A 23999-nucleotide genomic window follows, 5' to 3' on the forward strand; every position below is an offset into this window, starting at 1 on the left:
CATAGCTTGTTTTCCTATACATATGTGAAGAAACTCCTACTGAAAGCATATATACACTAGTATAATCAGAGACATGCTGTTGGGGCTGTATCATCTTCAATTACAGCTAAATTACATCACTTTGGGGTATTTAAATCATTACTCACATGAGAATTACCTAATAATGAGAAGAGTGTCTATGAAATTAACTTGCCAGTGAAAGAGAGAAGGATTGAGTCTGGAATCAAGTACAATAATTTAAAATGCAGCTCTTCAGCTGTTGCATTTCCTAAGTACAGGTAAGTTTGGGATGGACTCTTCCTGTTGATGTCGGGAGCAATTCCTCTTGGGAACACCTTTGCTTTTTTACCCAGTATAGAAATTTCCAACACACTGGAAGAAAAATATACCTTTTTTCTTATTGTTTAATTTGATTTGCAGTTTACCAACAAACTTAATTTTTAATTCATAATAATTATATATGCTTTGAAAGTTCTGAGGGAGACCTCTATGACTAGACAGTCATAGTCACCTATATATGTAACACATACAAAAACTATATATGTGCATGTACATATATATAACCTACATTTTTTTTTCAAAACTGCATATTAATTCTCTTGTTCTGTCAGTATGATAGTGATATAAAATATTTTTTGGCAGTAGTTTCCAATGACATTGTAAAGGTTGTCTTAGTCTCTGTAGGAAAAACATACAGGTCATCTTAAGAGAAAGAACCTACAGGTCTGCAGCTGATGACCCTGTGACTCCAGTTTGACCATGTTTTATCCTCTGCAACTTGTGTGAAGATTGAAGACTGTGCATGAGCATCACCAAAGCCCCCCAGCACTCCAAGGATATGCTGCTGGAACACTTTCCCATACAGACAACCCTTTTAAAGATGATGTCTCTTGGCAAGCTCTTAAGGAACAGCTTGGCCAGGTTATGAGCTGCAAGTGCAGATATGTGGTGCAGCACTGGAAGAACTGTCATGGACACAATAAAGAAGTTTGGCCAAAGAGCAGGACTTGTGTCACTTCATCCAAACATTTTCACTGTGATATATTCAAAAATAAATGATGATAAAAGAAAGTAAGCAATGAATTCTGTGGCTCAAAGTATGTCTCTGCCTGGTTCAGGATTTGCAAAACCACACTGCAAGCCATCACAGTAATCTACTGACTGGGGCCTGTTGGAAGCAAGTCATCTCTCACCTGAGGCCAAAGTAAAGCCATCACTTTGCAGGACCAAATCTGGCAATGATCTGATCCTGTATATGAAAAGAGGGGTTTTTTTTCTGAAAGGACTTAAGCAGTTTCAAAGACAATACCTTTGAACGATAAACAATTTTCTGTGTCATATGCCTTTTTAATACATCCTTGCATTAAACTAGGCCAGAAAAGGTTTATGAAAAAAGCCCAAACCAAATAAAGCAATCATAACTTGAAGTAAAATATACAGAAGACTGTTTCTAGGTAGAGTTGAAACACAAGACTTCTTTTAAAAGGGAAACTACAGACCTTGTTCTGCATCATTAAGTTTTCAGGAATGCTGAATAGAGCATGATGGATTTAAGTTGCTGCTAGTATTTAATTTTGATACAGTTCAAGGGGCCACATCAGAAGAAGGAATCAAAGATAGAAAAAAACCAAACAACCAACCTGTTAACTGGGAAAACCATCAATTAAATAAAAGAAAATGTATGAGAAGATCCCAACACCTTTCACCAGTGGCTGAAAATATCAGATTAAACTGTAGTTTTCCTGGGGCATATTATTTGATGTGATTAGAATATAATTTGGTAAACAGAGCAGAGCTTTTATTTCAAACACTTCTTTCCTGACTATCACTGATGGGTTAAGGTTTCGGTATGTTTAAAATAAATGAATAAAACAGGTCATCATTTTAATGATGATTTTTTTGTGGTTGTTTTTTTTTTAAATAAGCCAATTACTTGAAATGCGTGGGTTACACATAACTGTAGGGAAACTGAGGCTCATATCTTCAGTGTATGTCAAATTAGTCTTCTTTTAAAAAAATAACATCTGTATATTATTCTTTTCTACTTTTTTTTTTCAGTAAGAGAAAAAATTAAAAATATTTGTTTAAAAAATAGAAAAGAAAAAAATTAGGAAAGAAAAACCAATTTTTATACCTCTGGGGCAAGTTCCAACTCTTTTGGTTTCATGAGGAAATAAATAAAAAGCTTTGCAGAAAGACTCCTAAAAAAATTGCCCAAGGGGTAGGGAAGGAAACACCTTAAAACATCACATTACCAAGCGCTGAGGTAATCAACTACAATCTGAGAAATGTCAAACAGTGGTATTCATCTACTCAAAGATTTTGCTGGTCAAGTTCTTAACTGCCATTTACAATCACTAACTAAAATATGGAATATAGTTGTGGATATAAACAAGCGGCAAATTAGTATTGGGAAGCTGGGTTTAATAATCCTCTAAAAGAGTCCATCTGTTTTATAACGACCCCTTTTTCCTTGATCTCTGACATGTATTCCTAATATAGACAGCACTGGAATTTTTTTTCTTACATTTTTTAAACACCCTGCTACTATAAACTCTCTCATAGTATATATCATCTGAGTGTTTCTCTCAAGTTTAAATTATGTAAGCACTGAGGTGCAATAAAATTTCACACAGGTTCAGCCTGCTTTAGAGTAAGTATTATAACATCAGACAAATATAGATGCAATTCCTTTAGCACTGATGTTAAACAGCACTGGTTACTTCTTGTTTTTCTGATTTTTGCAAATATTTATCATATTATGACTGGAATAGCTGAAACAGATTAAAAGCGCTTTCATGCTTGGAACTGGGATTTGGTTTTGTTTTCCTGCTTAAAACAATTGAAAATCACATTGTTTGCAATGAATATAAGATTGATAACTAAAAAAAAAAACTAGGTGATTTGCAGGTATAAAGGACTAAAACAATTTATAGTCTGTGCTTCCTATCCACTGTGGAGAAAGGAAAAATACATCATTGACTACACCCTTCTCACAGATAGAGGTCACTAATGGACTGGATTTGAATCTGCCTAGTGAAAACCTGAAAGTTACATGAAAGTATCCTGGACAAAAATGAACTCATTTTGAGATTAAAGAGGCAACAGAAATGATTAAGAAATAAAGCTCTCACCTTCCTGGAAACAGTATTATCTTAAGTGTGCTTTCTTTCTAGTCCTTTAAATAGAAAGTTCAGTACAGGAAAAGCCTGATTGTTGTACTTGTTTTAACTGCTTTTTGTTTTCTTCACTTGGTAAACCTATGTCTCTCCTCCTTTGCTGTGGGAAGGGTAGAGAAGTCAGCCCTAATGACATCCCACGTTTTAGATACTGCTATTTTAAGCAATTGAATGCAAGCACATTCTTGATTCTTGAAGGAAAGCATAGCCTATATAATGCAGATTCCAACTGTAAGGGTGTAGGGTTGCGCAAAGGAGATATGCCTACATCCTAAATCAAGCTATCCAGCAGGCCAGGAGGATATAAATGTAACTTGTAACAGTGGCTCAAATTAGATCCAGACTTCCCCAAGCCAAACACAGATAACATCACCTTATACAAAATATAGGGTGTACGTGTGTGTGAGGAGCAGCTCTTAAGAATGCTGGGTGCATTCCAGCTCCACTTCTTGCTAAAGCCTTGGACTCTGGAAAACACCGATGACTGTTCTAGTCACAGGTAGTTTTATAGACACTGTATTTGCACAGTGCTCTGACTTATTTTACCTACAGTACTCCAGGCCTGAACTCTCTTAACTGCCTCGCTACCATATCAGCACACAGAACAACCATTGAAATAGCTTCTTGAAATCTCTACTCACATAATTTTCAGAAACAAGATCAACACTAACATTCTGACATCACTTTTGTCACATAGAAATAATGACTTCAAAATCACCTCTGTTATGTCTTTTTATATTATGCAATGTTTAGATCTTTTTCATTTTGCAAAGTTTATGTCTCAGTGATAACATTGCATGTATTGACTCTTTCAAAGAAGAAAGGAAAGAAAGGTGAATAAAAATACAGGTTCAGTACCTTTTAAGAGTCTTGAAAAAAATGCCAGGATGAACTTTTCTCCTTCCAAAAATACATATATCAAAAATCAATTCATTAGTTTTGTCTTAAACTACAAATACATACAGGTCTTTCTTTGGAGAAAGACTGTGTCAGTGAATGAAGCAAGAAATTTAGTCCATGGAAATTTGTGGGGGTTTTTGTATGATTAGTTGGGTTTATTAAACCCAAGAACTGATCAATCTCAACCTCTAAACTGGCTTAATTTCCCTGCAAGCACTATAAAGTTAGTTACAGTAAATAAACCTCACTCTAACATACACCCTGACTTTCAGAGAGAGAGGAGGGGGGGAGAGGGAGAGGGAAGGAATGAGAGAGGGAGAGGGAGGAAGAGAGGGAGAGGACTGACTTGCTTTTAGTATCTTTCCCTGCTCCTCGTGTAAGGAACCTCTCCCTTTCTATTTGGCTGAACGCTGCATTACAAAAGGCAGTATCTGAAGAAATATAATCAGTACCTTCCACACACAGTGCAGGAATTTACACGGATTTGTGCCTTGGATTTATAAGATTATTGTAAGCCTTAAAACAGATTTCCTCCATTAAAATTAATTAAAAGCTCCTGTTGACTGCTTCCCACTCCAAAAAGAAGGTGGATAATCTTATTGTCTTAACTTTAATGGTTGTTTATTTATCTTTTATGGGGTTTTATATCATATTCAAGAGAGGTCTTTTCAGCTGTTTGACTTCCTTTTGCCATCTCCTAGTTTTTGTTCACACACCATCCCCATGCACCCGGCCCCTCGCAGTATTTATTCTTATTTTGCCAGATCCCCGTCTAACTCGTCAGGTCTCTGAGCGGCTCCTTTGTATTCCCAAGTCTTGATCAATCCGATTCTCTTAACCTCTCCCCCACCCACTCACCGCCAGCCCCGCTCCGGAGGCTGCTGGTGGGGATCGGATGGATCCTCCTGCCGGGCGCAGCTCCCGACTCTCCCCGTAGATTCCTCAACACTCGGCAGCGCCGAATTAAGCCGACTACCTCTGCCAAGCAAGGTTCATCTCTAAAGGTCCCGTTTCTCCGAACCACCTCCCGAACAGAGCCGCTGGTGGTGCTCACAGGGGCGCTCTGCCGGTGCCCCTGTCGCAGGGGTAGTCCTCGGCTCTCCCCTCCCCTCGGGGTGGGGGCCAGGCTCGGCACCCTCCCTGCTCGGCGGTGAAACGCGACCGGGGACCCGGGACCTCGCTGCAGCTGCCGGTACCGAGCCCCGCTCCTGAGCCACACGCTGGCGCAAAACAGCCCGGGGACCCTGCTAGCACTTGCCGCCGGCCATTCATAAATCCTACTTGTGTGTGCCCGGCGCCGCGGACACGGGGCTCTAACGTGGCGAAGGCGGTAGTTCTGACACAGCCTGATCGCGGCTCCTCAACTTTGCCATATGGGAGCAGGCAAAGGGCACCGCGGCTTTAGATCGCCCGGGGCTAGAATTACCAGAAAGGAAAAGAGTAAGAAATGAAATCCCAACTGTACCTGGCTGTGTCTGGGAATCCCTCGCCGGCACCGATCGTAATCCCCCTCCGCGCCTCTGGCCCCCCACACCAAAACTTTGCCGCCGCCGCTCCTCGGTGGTGGCCGCCGCCGCCCTCCGCCCGGCGCCGCTCCCGGCCGGCCCCGCGGGCCCGTTCCCCGCCGGCCGCCGCCGCTCCGAGCGACCCCCGCGCCTCCCGCGCCTTCCTCCGCCCTTACGAGGCGGCGGCATCGTCCTACCCCCTGCTCCGCCACCTCCTCCTCCGGCGCGCAGCCCACGGCTCTGGCATTCCCAACGCACTTTCTCTCCTCGATTCGCTCTTTCCCCCGCCGTTCCTCCTTCTCCGGTAAAAAAAAAAAAAATAAACGAGAGGGGACCGCGGCTACGCTTGGTCTTGGGGTTTCTTTCTTTCTGTTTCTTTCTTTTTTTTTTTTTTTGGTTGTTGTTTGCTTTTTTTTTTTTTTCCCTCTTTCTGTCCTCTGGAAATGATGAAAGGATCACATGAGGAGCAGGCACAGCGACCCAGGACCCTCGTAAATCGGAGAAGGCATCGGACACATGTATGTGAGTATATGTGTGAGCGTGTGTCTGGCTCTCTCCGAGTCCTGCGCCTGCCTCCAGCCGGGATTGCAGGATGATCTTAGCAGTAGTGATGCCTCACATCTCACTATTCCCTGCTAATGTAAGTCGTGCCTTTTTTTCCTCCCTGCCTGACACCCCAGGGAGATGTTTACAGTAATGAATTCAGTTGATAGCCATCTCTCTCTCTCTCTCCTGGAGTCCCTCCCACATTTCTAGTTTAAAGAATGCTTGGAAGGCAGGGCTGCAACCTAAAGCTTTCCAAGAGGCAAAGTCAGGCTAGATTTTCTCTTTTTCGTCTTTCCTTATTTCCCTCCCCGTCCCCCGTCCCCCGTCCCCCCTGGCTGCTTTTAACCCCTGGGTTGCTGAGGATAATTTAGCGAGTTTCATCTGTTTGGACTCCCCCTCTCCCCCGCTTTCAGCAAAGGGAACCAAGCGGGCGGCGCTGCCGGGGGATGTAGGGGCTGCAGAGACCCCGATCCCCGCCCTGCCTCACCGCCGAGCCCGCCGGGCCGGCGCTGCGGGAGAGGAAGGTGCGCGTCTCGCCGTCCTTCCCGGCGGGACTGCCCCGCACCGCTGCTCCGGGGACTCTCGGAGTGTATCGGAGCGTATCGGAAGGGAAGCCGGGAAGAGAGCTGAAAAACTCCCCGAGAGGCGGTTCTGGGAGATGCCCTCGCTAGCAATAATTACAGCCGTGCTCTCCACCAACATGGCGATATTTCATGTGCAGCTGCCGACAAGCCCGCCTCCCCCACCCCTTTCTTTTCCTCTCCTTCCTCCCTTGCGAACTTTTAGATACACAGCACCAGTATTCAACAAATATAACACAGAATAAAAGAATCTCCAACCCTCAGGGAAGAGACGGACCTCCTCTAGTATTATGTCTGATTTTCATCATCAGTCATAAAGACTTAAAAACCTCTGGAGAAACCGCCTTTTGCCCTAAAGCGGTAACAACACCCACTCCCCCCCTCTCCTATTTCTCCTGTACACATTCAGTACGTGTACATAGGAGTGTGTGTGTGTGTGTGTGTGTGTGTGCGTGTGTGCATGCCGGGCTGGCTGCGCTTGTTTCGGAGTAACCCTTCCCCCGCCGTCCAGCTCCATAGTAGACTACTGCCTTGTCCTGGAAAGTCCACTTAAAGACAAGGCTATTTAATACCGAGAAGCACTTGAGCGATTGGATACAGCCGTCAGGGTAGGACGTGGGGTGTGCGAAGAATTTGCCTCAAATTCCTATATTAGTAAAGAAAACGCGCAGCACAGTTTTTGCTGTGAGTTGCTTTAAGAAACGGACTGACGAGAGATGGAGGAGAGGGAGCTGATCAATGCCATGTGTCGAGGAAACAGAAAAGAGAACCGAAATGCCTCGGGGTTGGCTTCCCCCTCACCCCTGGCTGCTCAGTGGCTTCTATTTGCTCGGCCGTACCTCAAAAGCTGAATCACTCGCTATTAGCTCCGCGCCTCCTTCGCCCTTCGCTTGGGGGGGCTAAACCACTCACGACTTCAAAGGCTCAATAAAGGCATACCGAGGAGCCCCGGCGAGGGTCAGCCCAGCCGCCGTGTGCTCGGCGCAGCTCCTGCCCCCGCACTCGCCCTGCCCTGCACCTCCTGTCCTCCAAGGGGGCTTCGGAGAGTCCCCGCGTATGGACGGCCCGGAGCCGAGCCGAGCCGAGCCGCGCCGCCTGCTCGCTCGCTCGGAGAAGGACTTGTGCCCTCACCTACGCGGAGCGATGGGGGTGGGGAGCGAGCACGGACGGGGGAGCGCAGGTAGCCAGTATTTCTCAGGGGACTCAGCGAGAGGAAGGGAGTTAAGGACGAGACCCCGCTTCTCTCCCTGCTTTACGCCCCAGGATGGAGGGGAAGCAGCCTGGGGCCCTCCGCGGGTCCCAGCCGGCCGGGAAGAAGAGGGTGTGACACCGATCGGTCCTGCGGTCAGAGCCTGCATCCCCTCCTCGGATCAGGGGCTGCTCTGTAGTCGAGTCTGCTCGCAGCTGCCAGCTGGTCCCGAGGGATGAAAGGATCAGGAGCCCTGTAGAGTACAAAGGCTAATGTTCTAGGTATTTTTTTACTTTTTAAGATCTTTCTTTCTTTCTTAGCCTCTGCATACTTTTCAGAGTTCTTATTGAGCATGATTTATATCTCCTTCATGAAGCTGATGGATAGCCAGTGCATTTTCTGGCGAAAAAAAACCCTCTCTTTCTCATGTGTAATCCACCTGTCCCTCTGCTTTCCATGTCCCCGATACTAGCAACCTGTCGTCAGCACAGAAGGCATAGCTGGTCATTGTCGATCACAGGTATTTCTGCCCTCTGTGCCCCTAATCAGGGAGGAAAGTGGGAATGTTAAAAACTTCTGCAAGTCTTCAGGCAGTTGCCCTACTCCGCAGTCTCAGAGGGATTAGGCGGAATTATTCCTGTTCCTCTCCCTGTCCCTGGACCCTCAACCAGCCTATACTTCAAATCAGTGAATGATACTCAGGACACGTTTTAGTCTATTGTGTCAATCCAGAAAGTGACTTAATGAGGTGTTACCTGCTTCTGCGGAAGTGGGTTCCTTCTCGGTAGGTCACCCAAAGCCCACCGGGTCCGGCAGGTTGAAAGGGGAGAAAGTGGCCGCACAGCTGGGCTCCAGCATGGTACTGTTTTAAGGATCACCACCGAGGTCTCTGTTTTCCATAGATGCCAATGGTCACCAACACCCAAGGTTGCTCTCAAGGAAAGGAGGAAAGAAATTATCTTCTCAAACTGCTCTCCAGCCGGTCATTTGACCCTGACACCCACCGCTGACACTGAAGAACACCCCGTTGAAGCGGCTAAACGCCTCGCAATTTCCTGTCTTCTCTTCCCCCGGGCGGCCCCGGCGCACCGCCGCCGAGCGATCTTATCGCCGTGCGATCATTATTCACCGGTGACAACCAGAGATGCAGCGCTCCTAAGTGAGGGTGACAGATTTCAAACGCGGGGCTGCAGCGGATCCAGCCCCAGACATATTCTTCCTCAAACTTTGACTAGCAAGAAAGTCAGCCGCTTAACCCTTTGCAGCTCTTTCACTCGCCCAGGGACCGGGAAGCCAGCACGGGGGAATACTGGTTAGGGGGAATGCAGGACAACACGGCTACTTGGCTGGGAATTCTTTTTTATCTGCCATTTTATATTCTTGGTTATTTTCACTTGAAACAGATGAGAACCGCCAACTCTGGGAAGCAGATGGAGGGTTTTTCTGTGATTAGGGGCTGGAAAAATCCTCTTGGCAAAGCAGATCGCTGGGGACTCACCTGTGGTCCCTCTCTGTCACCGTGTCTGTAAACTCATTTGCATGGCACAAATTCCTCTCATATGCACATATACAGAGCTTCTGCACTTTCCCCAGCGTGGTGTGGTTAAAAGTACAATTCCAAAAGTGCCATTTTACTCAGATCTCCAGAGTCAGCTCTTTTACAGGTTATTAACTACAACAGAGAAAGGAGCAAGTGAGAAAGAAACATATTTTCAGGAAAGAAAGAAAGGAAAAAAAGCCTTTTTCACACATGCACTTTGTACTCAAAGGAAATATTTTCCACCACCAAACTCCAGCATGTCAGAACACGTTTCGTCCTAAGCACAAGAAACCTTGAAACTGAGAGAAAAGTATGTGCAATTCAAAGATGAAATGAAGTGCTTGAAAGCTTTCCAAAGTGGGTACCACCAGTCCAGAGACTGATGTCAAGACAACGGGGAAACAAGATTAACAAATTCTATTGGTTGTCTAGTATTCATTTATATATATTTTCAGTGCATTATGATATTTCTGTCACCCTTGTCTGCCCCCACCTCCTCCCCCCCAAAAAAAAAAAAAAAAAAAAAGGAGGGGGAGACACACGACCTCTGCATCTGATGTTCCAGGAGATCCTTTCAGAGCCCCTGTGGTCATGCGGTAGGAAGGATGGAGGGGCAGGTAGATGTGTGTGAATGGGAATTTCAGTGCTTTCTTCATTAAATGTATAAGATAAGGCTGGACAAGGGAGGAGATGAATCCTACGGTAAGCAAAAGGACAGGAAAAAATATATTCTCCTCCCATCCACATTTCTAATTTCCGATTTTAAGCACGGCAGGCAAATAAACCTCATTTGAAAAACAACCCCCGACCACACTCAACCACCCCCCCCCACCCCAAGCTCCCCCAAAACTGACCCTTTAGACATCACATATATCCTGTCCAGTTTGTAACAGCAGGTGACGCGGCAGGGGCCGTGAGTAGCCCTGGCCGAGGGAGGTTTCGCAGGCAGGAGCGGCAGCGCTGCCGCAGGTGCGCAGCGGGAGCTCCGCGGGCGCGGAGCGGGGCCGCCTGCACGTCCCGCGGCGCGGCCAAGGTGGCAGCAGAGCACAGCGGTAGGATGGACACTTCCCCCCTTCGCTCCTTCCAACACGCTCTGTTTAAACTGCTGCGCACCCCTTCCCCCTCTTCCCCCCCGCCTCCACGTAATCTTGGTAATAGTCTGATTACTTGGATTTTAAACAATTTTTCCCTTCACCATCACCAGACTATAAATGTGTCAAGGATGTATTTATTTATTTATTTGCTAGCAAACCGCTTTGCATGGTTTAAAAACTGTAAACTAAAAGGAAAGGAAACTAAAAAGAAATATATTCTCTTTAAATTATCTGTGATCATACAAGAGGGCTAGCCTGGAATGATGGTCCACTGATCCATAGTACAACCTCACTTATTTTATAGAAAATGTAAGATGGGATAACATTAAGAAATGTTATAAAAACGAAAGTGTCTTTTTTAATACTTTTTTCTTCCAGCTATATTGTTAGATTGATTTCTGCAGCTTGCAAGAAAGAGGGTAAAAGGAAATGGAAATAATTTTGTAACTCAGAGGTTGGTCTAAATCATACTGAATAATCTCAATTTTGTCAGTAATGTAAAATTTTACTTCAGGCCTTAAATTCATGCAGCTGACAGAAGGGAAAAAAAATCACTAAATATATTCTTAATCAAATTTTGGAAAATCAGCATATTAAAAAAGGTTTTGAGGAAGGAAAGGGAAAGGAAAGGGGATGGGGAAGGAAAGAGAAAGGAAAGCGATGGAAAAAGAAGGAAAAGGGCAGAAAGGAAGGGGAAGGGGAAGGAAACCAGGTAGACATAGTTATAGAATATTGATGTTTCTTACCATAGTTTTCATGCTGATGACAGTTGCACAAATGCACATCAATCCAACTAACATTTAGTTGAATTTGATAAAATTAAGGTAATTAAAGTGGCTAAATCATGATGTAAGAATCCAGCAGTCATTAAACATTGTTATGCATTGTTTCTTTGTGGTTTTATTTGTTTTTTTAAGGAATAAGCAATGCAAGGGAAAATAGAATAATGAGAAAAACTGAAATCAACACCTATATGAAAAAATAATTAATTTATGATTGACCTAACTACCTACCATGGTGAGTGGAAGGCATAAGTAAAACCTTCTGAATAACATACAAATAGCCAGCATAAGATTTTTCTTTCACATTCGCTAAGCATGATCATTAAGGTCCTTTTCATTGTCATAGTCAGCTTTTAAAATAAAGGAATATCTTCCATCTCTGGTTCTGTTACTGCACCTTTATGTTTCTGGAAAAAATAATCCACACCCTTCTATCAGACAAACTCTTGCTTCACTATATAAAGACGAAACACCTCAGTGAAGGCACACAGCATTCATTAAGTTGCCCCTTCTGCATTCAGTGCTCTTGTTTTATTCTAAGTGGAGAAGCCTAGAAGGCAGACTATCAATCCACTGTAGGGAAAACATCCTTTTCTGATTGCAAGGCTATCTTCCCAATCTCCCATGGGAGTTCAAGAGCTCACTCACTCTGATTTCCTACTGATTAAAAAATCAGATTTATTTGCACTTTTTTATCCACAGGTTTGGAAAGCTCAAATCATTCTTTCACTTTTGTCTCTGTTAAGTCAATTTCTGTAAATTTTGTATTTTCTAGAGGATGTAGCAGAGACCTTGCAGAGTGCCCATGGATCAGGTAGAATAGCATGTGGATCGCCACAGCTATGTTATAAACTGAATAGCCATGGTTCAGTTTAAGCACTGCATTAACTAATGTTTCTTACACAGAAGTAAGCTGTGACTACTGCCAAAATGCTAACACCCTGAGATGTTCTTCTTGCATAGAATGAATACATGGCTTTATTTTTTGTGAAGTACAGCATAACAATTTCCATATACATGTAATTATAATTATGACAGAGTGCCTCTAAATGATCAAAGAGGAGTGTCCAAGGGTGACTTTATGATGCTTGTATCCCCATTTGTCTGTTCTGTTTATGCTGGATATTACGTTCTGCACCTTTAAGACTGGTTGCAAGAGTGATGGGAGGATAAGAAGTGTGGAGTTTTTTTTCAGAAAGTGAACTTCCAGAATACTTTGCTTGTTAAATAAACTGTTTTTTTCCACTTTTCACCAACGAAATCCTTTTCTGAACCAGCAGGGGGAAGGGTCACTTGAATCTACCTTCTAGAGGGACCTCTTTGGAAGTTTTCTCCCAGATTTGCCCTAAACCAGGACAAGGAGCCAGTTTTCTTTCAGCCCAATAAACATGGATGAACATTAGAATTATGAGAATATATAAAAGTTGGACAGGAAAACATTATTTTTAAAAGATTAGCCTGATCAAAATGTCTCAATATTATTTAAAGAGAGAACATTAAAATGCTACAGTTTATATATAGACCCCCAAGGCTCATGGCGTAGCTTTAGCTTTATATTTGCTTGATTTCCATGCGTCACTTTACACAAGGTTAGCAAACTTTGATCTATAGTATTTCAAAATATTTCAAGCTCTATCTGACAACTGTTAACTCTTTTTCAATTCCAGTGTCAGCTAATTATGTGTAATAGGATACAATGGAGAACACAAATTTTCTATTGAAATGTATTGATTTTTGCCTTTTCTGGATTAGCCCCTAGATTCTGTTAAACTGGTAGCATCATTTGGTAAAGCCTTTTCTGGTCTTTTCTGTTTATTTATTTTAGAACATATTGTTTTAAAAAGGATAGGTGAAGAGGAAAATTGGTTTCAATTACCTAAAGAAAAAGCTATAAAAATGTTACCCTGACCATCAGGGTCAAGAAGCAGAGGCTACATGATTATACCTCCAACTCAGAAATAAATGAGCAACAATCTTGGCATGCTGGTGCACCAAGAGGTCCCCTTTCCAGGGGACCTAGAGGGCAGAAAAACATGTCACCATGGCACCGACCGATTACCTGAAAGGGAAAAAAAAAAAAAAAAAAAAAAGAAAAAGACTAGGCAGATGGTATCTGTTTTGAATACTGATATATTGGCAGTAATTTCAGGTCTTCAAGAGGATTTTGAGGCAGTGAAAATATCTTGTGAAACCATTTGTCTTGCTCTTTAGCAGTGCAATGCACCCACATCACAGATTTGTGGACTGAGGGGGATAGGAAGGTTGTCACAGCAGTCAACAACTTCAACTCTTTTAAAACATAGGGCACCAGATTAATTTTGTTTAGACCAAAAATTTTTCTTAGTATTTAGTAAAAGAGATTCTGTGTCACTTCAGTAATCTCTTTATGAACAGGAAGGCACTGCCTTTTAGACTTAAGGGAAATGTTGTTAGGAGGAACAGGGATCTCTGATTACGTCTGCTGAACCAGTGAAAGGTACCCATCCAGGTAACCATGGCCTGTTAGTAGAAATGCAGTGCTAAAAGTTATGAGGCTGCTTACTAATGGATATTATGAAGAATACAATGCCTAGTGCCAGTGGCTTTTTAAATTTCATTCCCATAGTATAGCAGAACTGGGAAAGTCTAAATTTGCTTCACTGATGGGATGCTGAAGGAACCTTCTGGTGAGAAAACCCATCTGCAGAATTGCACCAGGACTGCAAATTTAGGGTGAACTTAATTCAGCTAGGAGTCATTGTTAGGCAATTCCATTCTTCTTGTGGAATTGTGTTTTCCATTCAGCAGTCTTTACAATTCTCAAGACCTTGAACAATCCCTGAGGAAAGAACAATTTTGCCTTTTAGATATACTATATACATTCAACCTCTGAGAGAGTACTGATCATTAGATATAAAACCCCAGTTATATGCAAAGATAACAGCACATGATAAAAAATTCTTTTTCTGGATCATGTGTATACATATATATTGAATTGTCTTGCCGAATTTATAACTAAGTAATCGAGGTCTACTTCTTCTTTGCTTTTAACTCCAACAAACCCTTCCTCAGTTCATGATGAGTTTTCTATTCAGTTAATTCTGCTTACTTGGTGGCGACAAAATGCACTTGAAATCTACCCTGAGATTGTTTAGTTAAATATACCACAAGTAAAGTGTCCTAGGTGGAGTAGCTATGAAGAAGACCCAGGAATATACCCCCAGGATAAACTGAACTTTTTACTTGCATCATAAAATGATCCTCCTTTCTGTGTCTCAGGCAAAAAGAATGCTAAAAAGTTAAGATATTCTTTTTGGTAGGGTTAGAGAAGACAGTGAAATTCTCCCTGGAGAAAATGAAGCAGCTTGAGTGTGTAATCATTTATTGGTGAACTTTAGTAAGTCCAAACAATGAGTTAGGGAGAGAAGAGTTTTCAGGTTTTGGCCCTTTCTTTTTTATTTTTTGAAGCATATGCATATTCGTCAGCATTTGTTCATCAGAAAGATGGGTTTCTGCAAGCTCAGAGCAGCTTGCAGATGTAGGAACACCTTTGGTGTTTGTTTCTTGCATTTGTCAAACACAAATATTCTTAACAACAATTGAACAAAATAGGCTAACTATATACTTCTATTGTCATTGTCCTTGGATTTCTCTGGTCTCAAAGGTTGTTGGCTATTGAACACTGTTATGGCCAGTCTTAGAATTCTCTTAATTTTCAGCTTATTGCTGGACTTGGTGTAGGGAACAGCAAGAAAAAGGGAGGATGAGCTGGAAATCAAGGGTGATCCCAGAGAAATGCAGTGCCCTCAGCCAGTCCTGCAAAAGGGAGACAGGGTGGACAAATAAGGGAGCTTGGTGCAGGGTTCATTAATATCCCCAGGCATGCCAGGATGGAGATTCAGGTCAGTGCTTACAGAGGACTGGAGACAAGACCGGAAAGAAGACTATCGTGCCTGTCCAATGTCCATCCAGAAGAGGGGACTGGAGACCTGCACACACCCAGTAGTGACTTCATCTGGTCACCCCCAAGGTAACACAAAGCCCCTGCACCAGAGCAGAGTTGGAGAGAAGAGGTGAGGACGGGGGTCCCAGGGAAGTATGGATCTAGTCAGGGCCCAAGGTTTCCCCCAGGACTCTGAATTTATGGCACTAGCCACCAGTAACTGCACACTTGACTTACTGAAAACTTGTAATACTTGATGAATACATAACATCAGTTCTCTGAAGGGCCATTTCATAAAGTCACAAACAAGATCAAGCTCTTTCCTCCGATAACAATCAGTTTTACCAAACCATACTGAATAGTCTATTGCGCTATGTATTTGAAAGACTGAAAATTTCATCTATATGTACGAAAGAGCTTACTTTTTCAGATGCTATCAGTGCTTCTCTTTTCTTAGTCTTTTTATTTTTGTGCATGGACAGTCAGAGAGGAGATACACCATTGCCATTTTGAGCAGTTGTCTTATAATTTTTCTTATAATTGATGATAATGTGGTGGAGATAATTTCCAATAATACCCCAATAATGGGGTAAGGCTATTGCTTGAGACACGCAGACTTTTACAGTCATCTGATCTGAGGAAATTTAAGCAATTATTGACCAAAATTTTCTGCTGTGCTCCTACAAGTACATTTTTTGCGGCAGTTATTACTGAGATGTATTCTTGAACCTGTGCAGATGACAGCAAAATGTGTACTAGCACTGACCAGGGTCAATTTCCAGCTTCCTTTTTTTTTTGCTAGGCTGTAAACTGATAACTATCAAGGGATGCTGCCAGTCTAAAAAAGCTCTTCCTGTTGAGGGAAAATGAAGAAAGGGATGGGTGGACAACTGGGGGAGGTAATAACTTCAACCAGTGTTGATCCCCCACTGCAAATGAGTCAATAGTCACAGCTCTAATTTAAAGATTTAAAAAAAACCCCTCTATCTTTCAAGAATGCAAATCCTCAAACTAGAAAAAAGTTAAAAAAAGAAAAAAAACAAAAAAAGCAAGTAATGAACCAAGACAAAGTAAGTGAATGAGATAATTATTGGAAGAAAGGAATTCCTAGTGAATCTTGGGTTAGAATTCCACATCATGTCATAGATTGCTGTCATGATTTCCATTACAAATGCAGGTTTTAAATACCATGATTTTCAATTTTGTGACTAAGAAAAGATTGAAATTAGCTGTTCTGGTTTTATTTCACCTTTTGTTACTGCTAAAGTTGCATTTATTGGATTGTTTGTTTTGATTTCCCTTCCCTTTTTATTCTATATTTTAAACTGCTCAGAAATGCTGAATAATGTTTTTGCCATGTGATATCTGAGCTAAGGAGCATGTTGCAGTCAGTACCTGTGAACTGTTCATTGCCTGTAGCCTCAGGCTGTTGTCTACTGTCACCTACCTTATTCTCTGATATAATTATTTGACTCAGGTTTATTTCCGGTTTGCAGGGGATGATATTAAATTTATCCTTTCTAGGAAATCTGTTCTTGGACACATGTGAGTAGATCCTTTGGGAACATCTCTTCTGTAGTTGTACTAAGAGACAGACCATTAAATTGCTTTCTACCCATTTGGTTACTATCACAAATCTGGAATTCTATACTTGGAGATAAATGGACAAAAATGTCTCCTGCTATTGCAGGGCAAACTCAATTGAGTCAGCTGTGTCAGATCACACTGCACAACTTTTGATGCACTGAATCAGAGAATTGGTATTGCTGTGCCAACACCCTGCTACTTCTGGCCATGACGTTATTTGACACTTCAGAGAAACGTGAAAAAAAATTCATAAACCACCTGGCCAATTGTTCAAGTTACATATCTTGATTTAAAAAGTTATGGACGAAGAAGCAGAAGTCAGGGAAACTGATGATCTTTTTCTAGTCTAGTGCTTAGTTAGACACCTTGTATTTAACAGAACATGAAGAAGCTCCCTTTTGTTTCTCAGTTTTTTCTAAATGATCATATTTTATGAAGCATGCACGTACTAATCCAGAGACATGGAATATTAAGATTCATTAAATGCGTTGATTTGACTTTTTCTTTCTGTTTATCTCTTATTAATGATGCACAATGACTTATCTCTCATTTTTTTCATCTGTTTTCATCTGTATTCCTAATATTTTATCTTGAAAAAAGAGTAGTCTTGTGTCACAAAAGCTCATCAAAGTCATAATTGCACTTCATTTATCTGCATTGAACTGTCTGTCATCCGTTAGCATTTTGAACGCTCTATACGTCTTTCTGCACTTGTCTGCATTCTTCCTCATTTACTTCTCCTGGACCGTCCGTTACTTCTTGCTAGCTGACTTCTGCTTTTAATTGTTTTAATTACCAGGTGTTTTTGTAATCTTCTAGCAGTTTCAACCCAGAAATATTGGTAATGCCTTTTTTTTTTTTTTTTTTGCATTTAGCAAGAATTTATAGTCAACACTACTATTTATCTACAAGAATAATGTGCCCCAGCAAGGCAGGTTAAATCTCATTATTGAGGATCTGTTATACACCACAACAACCTACACACCTTTTCCTAATCTATCTTTTATGCTCTGGACATTATCCTTGACATAGCCTAAAACTCAAAAGCACTTATTGTAAGTAATTTCTGTAAAATCGTCAGCTGATAAATATTAGATTGGTGGCCAGAAGGAGATAAGGACTGTTACTGATGATTTTAATTTCTTCTTGGTTTTATCATGCATCATATTTTATTTTTAGTTAATTAAAATATTTCCTCTTTTTTTTTTTTTCCATCATACAACTGCTTATGCTTGTACTTTTCCTCCTAGGCACCTGTCTCATCATCTTCACTATATCTTATTTTAAAAGACCTGGCAAAACTGGGTTACAGAAGTTGTTTTAAAAATTAGACAAAGAACTCAAATTTCAGAGGGCTGCTTTGAAAGAAATAAATGTGGAAACATTAATTTTGAGCTGTACAGATACTGTATTCCTTATCTGTAAAATAGGACAAATAAGCATCCTTTCCTTCACAAGGAAATAATTTTTATGAATAGGTGAAGGTTATCAGACAGAAGGCTACTGTAGAAAGATAAAATAATATATACTTTATATTTCAATTTCTTAACTGAGGCACATTGGTACAATGGAATCAATGAAACTATGGCAGTTTAAATAAAATGAAAACAAATGTGGATGGGTTTGTTCATTTGTTTTTGTGTTTAGCAGAGAGTCAGATAGATTAACAGTGGTATCATTACCTTATGCAGACAGGTTTCAGAGGCCTAGGAACTTTATTTACTTGAGCTCAGGTGAACAAAACACTATTTTGTGTTTGGTAATTCTTTAGACTAGAAATAATATCAAGTCACAAGAAATCTGCTGAAACTCAGTTTACATTAATATCTCTTTGTAATTAATTTTTCTACTTACACCAAAAGTGAAATTTCTGATAGTGTGTGCAAACTATTAAATAATTTTAATAAAAAGAGCAGAAACGAGGTCAAAAGGGACAAATACCTCACCAGCCTTCTTAACTTTTCATATGTTATTTTAATTTCATTTAATTTTATAAATACTAGAAATACTTTACATGCACTGCACTATGAAATGAAGCTAATCTTTAACAGGTGTTATATTTTTAAATTAGCAGTGGAATCATCTAAGGGGTCTATGAAGCATTCCTAGAGTATGCCTAATTTGAATTTTAAATATTTTTATTAAGCTAGTAAATTTTAACTGAAGAACACATAGCTTGGAAACATAATGAGATAATCCATCATGATGACTATTTATCTTCAATGCCAATTATGCGTTTGAGTTTGTCTACCTTGAATTTTCAGCTGTTGTACCTTACTACAGATTATGACATATGAACCTTCACATCGCGAACAAAATGGAGTAATTGCCTTAACTTCCTTTAGTAACAAAATCTTTTTTCCTCTTCTCCACTCTTTTGTTGGTTACCAGTTCCTTGTCAACTACAGCGTCGCCCACCCACACATCCCAGCTGCTACTCTCTCATTTTCCTTCCAAAACACCAGAATACATTACCTGTTATCAATGCTGCCATTCATTCTCAAGAAAAAATCAAGAAATAGGTACTAATCCAAGGTTCCTGGCAGCCACCAGTGTTTGAAACATTGAGGAATTCTATTTCTAGTCTATTGCGTGTTCTTCATCAACATAGAATGTAACATGTTCCTGGAAAAACTTCTAAACTTCAACTAGAAACAGTTAGTAACACAATGTGAATAGAACAAGTTCATAGTTTTTTCCTGAAAAACTGGTGAAAAACCAAGTTCCAGCTGCACCAGCTAGAAGGAACTCCATTTTTCTCTCCTTCAGGGCCACACATGAGACTTTATATCTGACTTCCTATGTTCTCTGCTTCTCTGTTTCAGCCTGCTTTTTCCTGCTATATAATTTGTGTGGCTAAATGCTATAGCACAGTCAGGCCTACTGTCTCTTCTTCATTGCTATTTAATTCCTTTTGCTACCTTACACCTCCTTTCTGCCAATAGATGGGCTTTGCTACTGCTGCCACTTGTGTCATTGAGGCTGTTGTTTTATTAATCTGTGCTGAAGTATGCTGTGGATTAACTATTTCTATTAATTCCTAACTTGGATTTATTTATTGTTTCAATTGATATAACTCTTCTCCTGTTGCTTGATTTTCTCTTCTTGTACTCCTCTCCCTCCTTCGTTCCCCTACGTTTTCATTTCTTAACCTCCTTTTATCTTAGCACAGAATCTCAAGCCCTAAATCACAAAGTGCAATGTAATAAGCACAAGTGGCTGTGCTGTTATAACTTACAAAAGAAAATGAAAAAGGGTCAGGGAAAATGCCCCCATTAATCTCTGCTCTTGCATTTTATACAGCTGTTTCTGCCCCTGTGGGACAGATAGCAAAAGATGCCACCTTTCAACCCCATCCCAACCTGACTATAGGCAGAGACAATATGAAGTGGAAGATTAAATGACCCTACCACATAGACATTTTCTAGAAATGACATATACATGTTTGTTTTTTTTTGTTTTTTTTTTTTTTTTTTATTTTTCCTCCCCACAAGCTATAGCTTTTAATTTTTTTTCCTCATGCGTTACTACCAATGTTTTTTTGCATCTAAACACAGCACATAGTATACCAGGGAAAACTGCAGTCCTCATTCTCAGGTCTGCTTAGCAATGGCAGGTGAAAGCAAAACCTCTCTTCTCTTGAATATCTGACAGCATAATTTAGAGCTACTGTCTGCTCAGCCTTTCCACCTAACCATAACTGCTCAAATTCAGTGGTTTCTGGCTTTCCTACTCCTGCCACACAACTGCCAGGGAAGTTCATGAGAGTAACAGGCCTCAGAGAGCTGTAAATTGAAGAGGTATGGAGCCAGAGGGTGACTGGATATATTTGGGACCTTGTGGCACAATTCCTGATCAAGAAAAGGGTCTACTGCTCTACGTAGTTGCCACTGAAAGTCTTCTTCATGAGTCAAATTGAAGTGAAAGAATTTTTAACTGGTTCCAGCAGTGTTTCAGACCCCATATCCCAAGTCCTTCCCTATGTTTTGGTAAACAATAGGTTTCTGCTGTCTCTGAAACTCAGTAGATACCTTCTGGTCATCTGCCAGAGCACAAAAGCATTTTGGAAAAAAAAGAAGTTTGTGACTTGTTTTACATTTTGGGAATGCAGTGGCAATATTTTGGGTATGTTTTGAGGAAGGATTATGATGACCCTCTAAAATTGATCACCTCCCACTTCTTTAATCCAAATAATATATCTGCCTTATGTTGTATTTTCTATATGTCTGTGACTTCTCACTTCTCATCAGCTCCTCTATCCAGAGTGAAAGAGTGGCAAGATGGCTCATAGCATCATACATTATATGAAAGATATTTGTAAAAAGAGCTCCCTAAAGGAAAAGATGCAGGGAACTCTATAATTTACACTATTTGTACACTTCAGTGGAAGTGAGAAGGCTGAAGAGTAAATAAAAGTTATGAAAACTGAATATGTGAGGTAGGGATGAAGGCAAGTTTGGGAGCAGTGGGTATCTTAATGCTGTTTCCTATAATTTAGATTCAATATGTTCTTAATATATTGAATGCAGCCTGACGCTTTTTTTTTTTATTTCCACTTGGAAGTATTTCTGAAACCATGAAAATCCATGGCAAACCAATCACTTTTCAGTGTCAAAAGTAAATTAAGGTTTTTGCTTTATTACCTTTTCCAACATAGTATTTTGTGAAAATAATTTTTCCTTAGTTCTAACACAGGCAGAGATCTTCATATATACAGTGTATAGTGCACAAGTGCAATGTGTACACAAATATATTTACATAGCTAGGGATCTGTCTGTACTGATACAATCTTTAAGCCAAATTCAACATTTATACAACTTGTCTCTCCATATAATTCTAGTGTGTTTGGATTAAACAAGTCTGCAGCTTTCTAATTGTCATGGTTTAACCCCAGCTGCCAACTAAGCAAAACTGGCACACTAATAAAAGATCTGACTCTTCATTCCATCCCTGCACAGACCGTACATCTGGGAGATGATTTTGGAAGTGTGAAGAAGACAAAACATCACTTCCTGGCATGTGTTCTACTCCAGATGAACATGTCAGCATGCTCTTTTTGATTGCTTACCTGGTGTTAGTGCTCTGAGAAGGGATCCTGTCACCACAGGACTGTTTCCCACTCAAATTAGTGGAAGTTGTCAAATTGTGTGTCAGTCTTTTACAAACCCCAAATCTAGTGGGGCAGTAATGAGAGAGCAATGCCCTTTTTAAGCCAGTGTAAATCACAGAGCATCTACTCAGGATGTCTTGTTTGGTGGCTAATCACTGAATGATGGGTGAGGAAGGAGTCTATTGGTATTATCAGGACAGAAATTCTTCTTTCTTCTCAGAAGAATATAATTAGCTAAAGGTAAATCCTCACGTACTCCAGTTTTTCAAAAGGATCCATACAAATCACAAGCCATCATGGCTGGCAGTAGGTGTCTTGCTGTGTTGTAACCTCAAAAACTTTGTTTTCTTACAAGGTCTGAATTCCTAAGTCATAAAAGTAATATCAGTCTGACTGTCTGCTTGCTTTTGCCATGTTTTGCTTCTAATTTAAGAGCAGTAGTTATTTTCAGAGCAGTTGATGATAACATATTTTAAAAGTTGAAAAAGCCTTACAAATGATATTACAAAAGGTTTGATGTTTTCTCAGGAATGGTCCTTCACCCTTTCATTATGGATTTCTATTAAGGAAGCAGTTGTTCCCACTGATATAATCCTTGGTTTTGGTTATACCTGTTGCAAAATAGATGGTAGATTTTCTTCATCCTCCACATCTCAGTAAAAGGCTTACACTGATAGCAACTGTATTAGTTTTAAAAATTTGCATAAAAACATGCAGATGAGTTTTGGTACTGGTAAGAGAAAGCTGAATTATGAGCAAGTTGCTGCAGTGATCTCTGCAGATCCAGTGGTTAATTGTGTGCCTACTGGATGTTTGTGCACATATCCAATTTTTTTACCATTGCTTTTCATAGGTATGCTGGACTTGTAGCTGAAAAGAAAACAGAACTCAAAAAACTGTTAAATATATAATGATAGAAGAATATCATTATGTGACTGGATATCTACTTACACAATGTTGAATAATGGTTCCAGAGCCTACTGGGTGAATAAAATGTATTTCTTAAAGCATTCCAAAGATACTTTCATAGTATTAAGGGGTAAATGGGATAATTACAATTAAGGACATTTAAATGAGTCTCTTGTGTATATTTATGTGTGAGACTCATGCTGCTAGATAGGAATTTTCAGCAATTACTAGCTAACCTCTTTAATAGTGTCCCCTTTGATTCTAATGGAAACAGGCTGAAGAGTCATAAGTAATGCTTTAATTTAATTTGCTTACTAATCTAAAGCTAAATAAAATTTTAAGATAATTCTCATTTAAAATGCAACAAAACCAGAGAGAAAGTGGTATATTTAATGTGAATTCACTGAACCATATCTCTTGAGACCAGAGATCACAAGTATTTGTGAAATATGTTTCTGATGGACAGACATATTAAGAAGTGCATGGCCGATATGTACAGATTGACTGGCACAAATGCCTGTGACATGGTCATTCCAAATTGTGCTGTGACTGGAGTAGTTTATTTTCCTTGCTGGCAAATAAGTATGAAAAAGAAGATTTTACTCAGAATGATATGTATCAATTCTAGTAGTATCTTGTACAGGTGCTAGAGAGAGATAGGGTCATTCAGAACAAAATCCTCAACAAGACAACTTGATATGCAGAGTATCTTTTCTTTTCCAGGGGTTTTCTTCTTATTGTTACTACAGTACTGTTTAATGCTGGTTCAATACATTGCTGAAATTAGGTTCAACTCATTGTCAGATGAACCTTATTCTCTCAGAACTTTAAAACTTCCAAGGATGCAGACTGTACTCTTGGCAATCTATATAGGGAGAAGTTTCTCCCTATATTATGAGAAGTCAAGGTGTTCAGGTAAAGCTTATGGTGACTGGAAAAAAGAGAACCACCACTATAATTTTTAAAAAATGTAAAAAGGAAGACCCTGGGAACTACAAAATGGTGAGCCTCACCTCTGTGCCTGGGAGGCTGGTGATGAGTTGTGCCCTTCACGGCTCATCTTAGGATCAGTACTCTGTAATATCTTTGTGAATGACACAGACAGTGAGATTGAGAGCACACTCAGCAAGTTTGCAGATGACAAGAAGCTGAGTG

The 23999-nt window shown here is 40.6% G+C and overlaps 1 protein-coding gene and 1 long non-coding RNA gene across 6 annotated transcripts in view; one reads left to right on the forward strand and one right to left on the reverse strand.

Annotated features, from left to right (window-relative positions):
- The window catches only part of FLRT2 (fibronectin leucine rich transmembrane protein 2), a 57809-nt gene extending 47214 nt beyond the window's left edge, over positions 1 to 10595 (reverse strand). The window contains exons 1-2 of one of the 5 annotated variants that reach the window (XM_068192677.1): positions 10295 to 10595; positions 8656 to 9572 (exon numbers count right to left, since the gene is read on the reverse strand). The gene's annotated coding sequence lies outside the window, so the exon portion shown is untranslated. Of the gene's footprint in view, positions 1 to 4937; positions 5079 to 5544; positions 5681 to 5781; positions 5924 to 7550; positions 8111 to 8655; positions 9573 to 10294 lie in introns of those variants that run through there. The other 4 variants (XM_068192680.1, XM_068192678.1, XM_068192676.1 and 1 more) reach the window with 4 other exon arrangements.
- On the forward strand, positions 5993 to 22547 carry LOC137475411 (uncharacterized). Its single transcript, XR_010999874.1, has 2 exons — positions 5993 to 6116; positions 21784 to 22547. It is a non-coding gene; the product is annotated as an uncharacterized lncRNA (long non-coding RNA).
- The last annotated feature ends 1452 nt before the right edge of the window (positions 22548 to 23999 follow it).

The sequence above is a fragment of the Anomalospiza imberbis genome, chromosome 6 (genome assembly GCF_031753505.1).
Source record: "Anomalospiza imberbis isolate Cuckoo-Finch-1a 21T00152 chromosome 6, ASM3175350v1, whole genome shotgun sequence".
NCBI lineage: Eukaryota > Metazoa > Chordata > Aves > Passeriformes > Viduidae > Anomalospiza > Anomalospiza imberbis.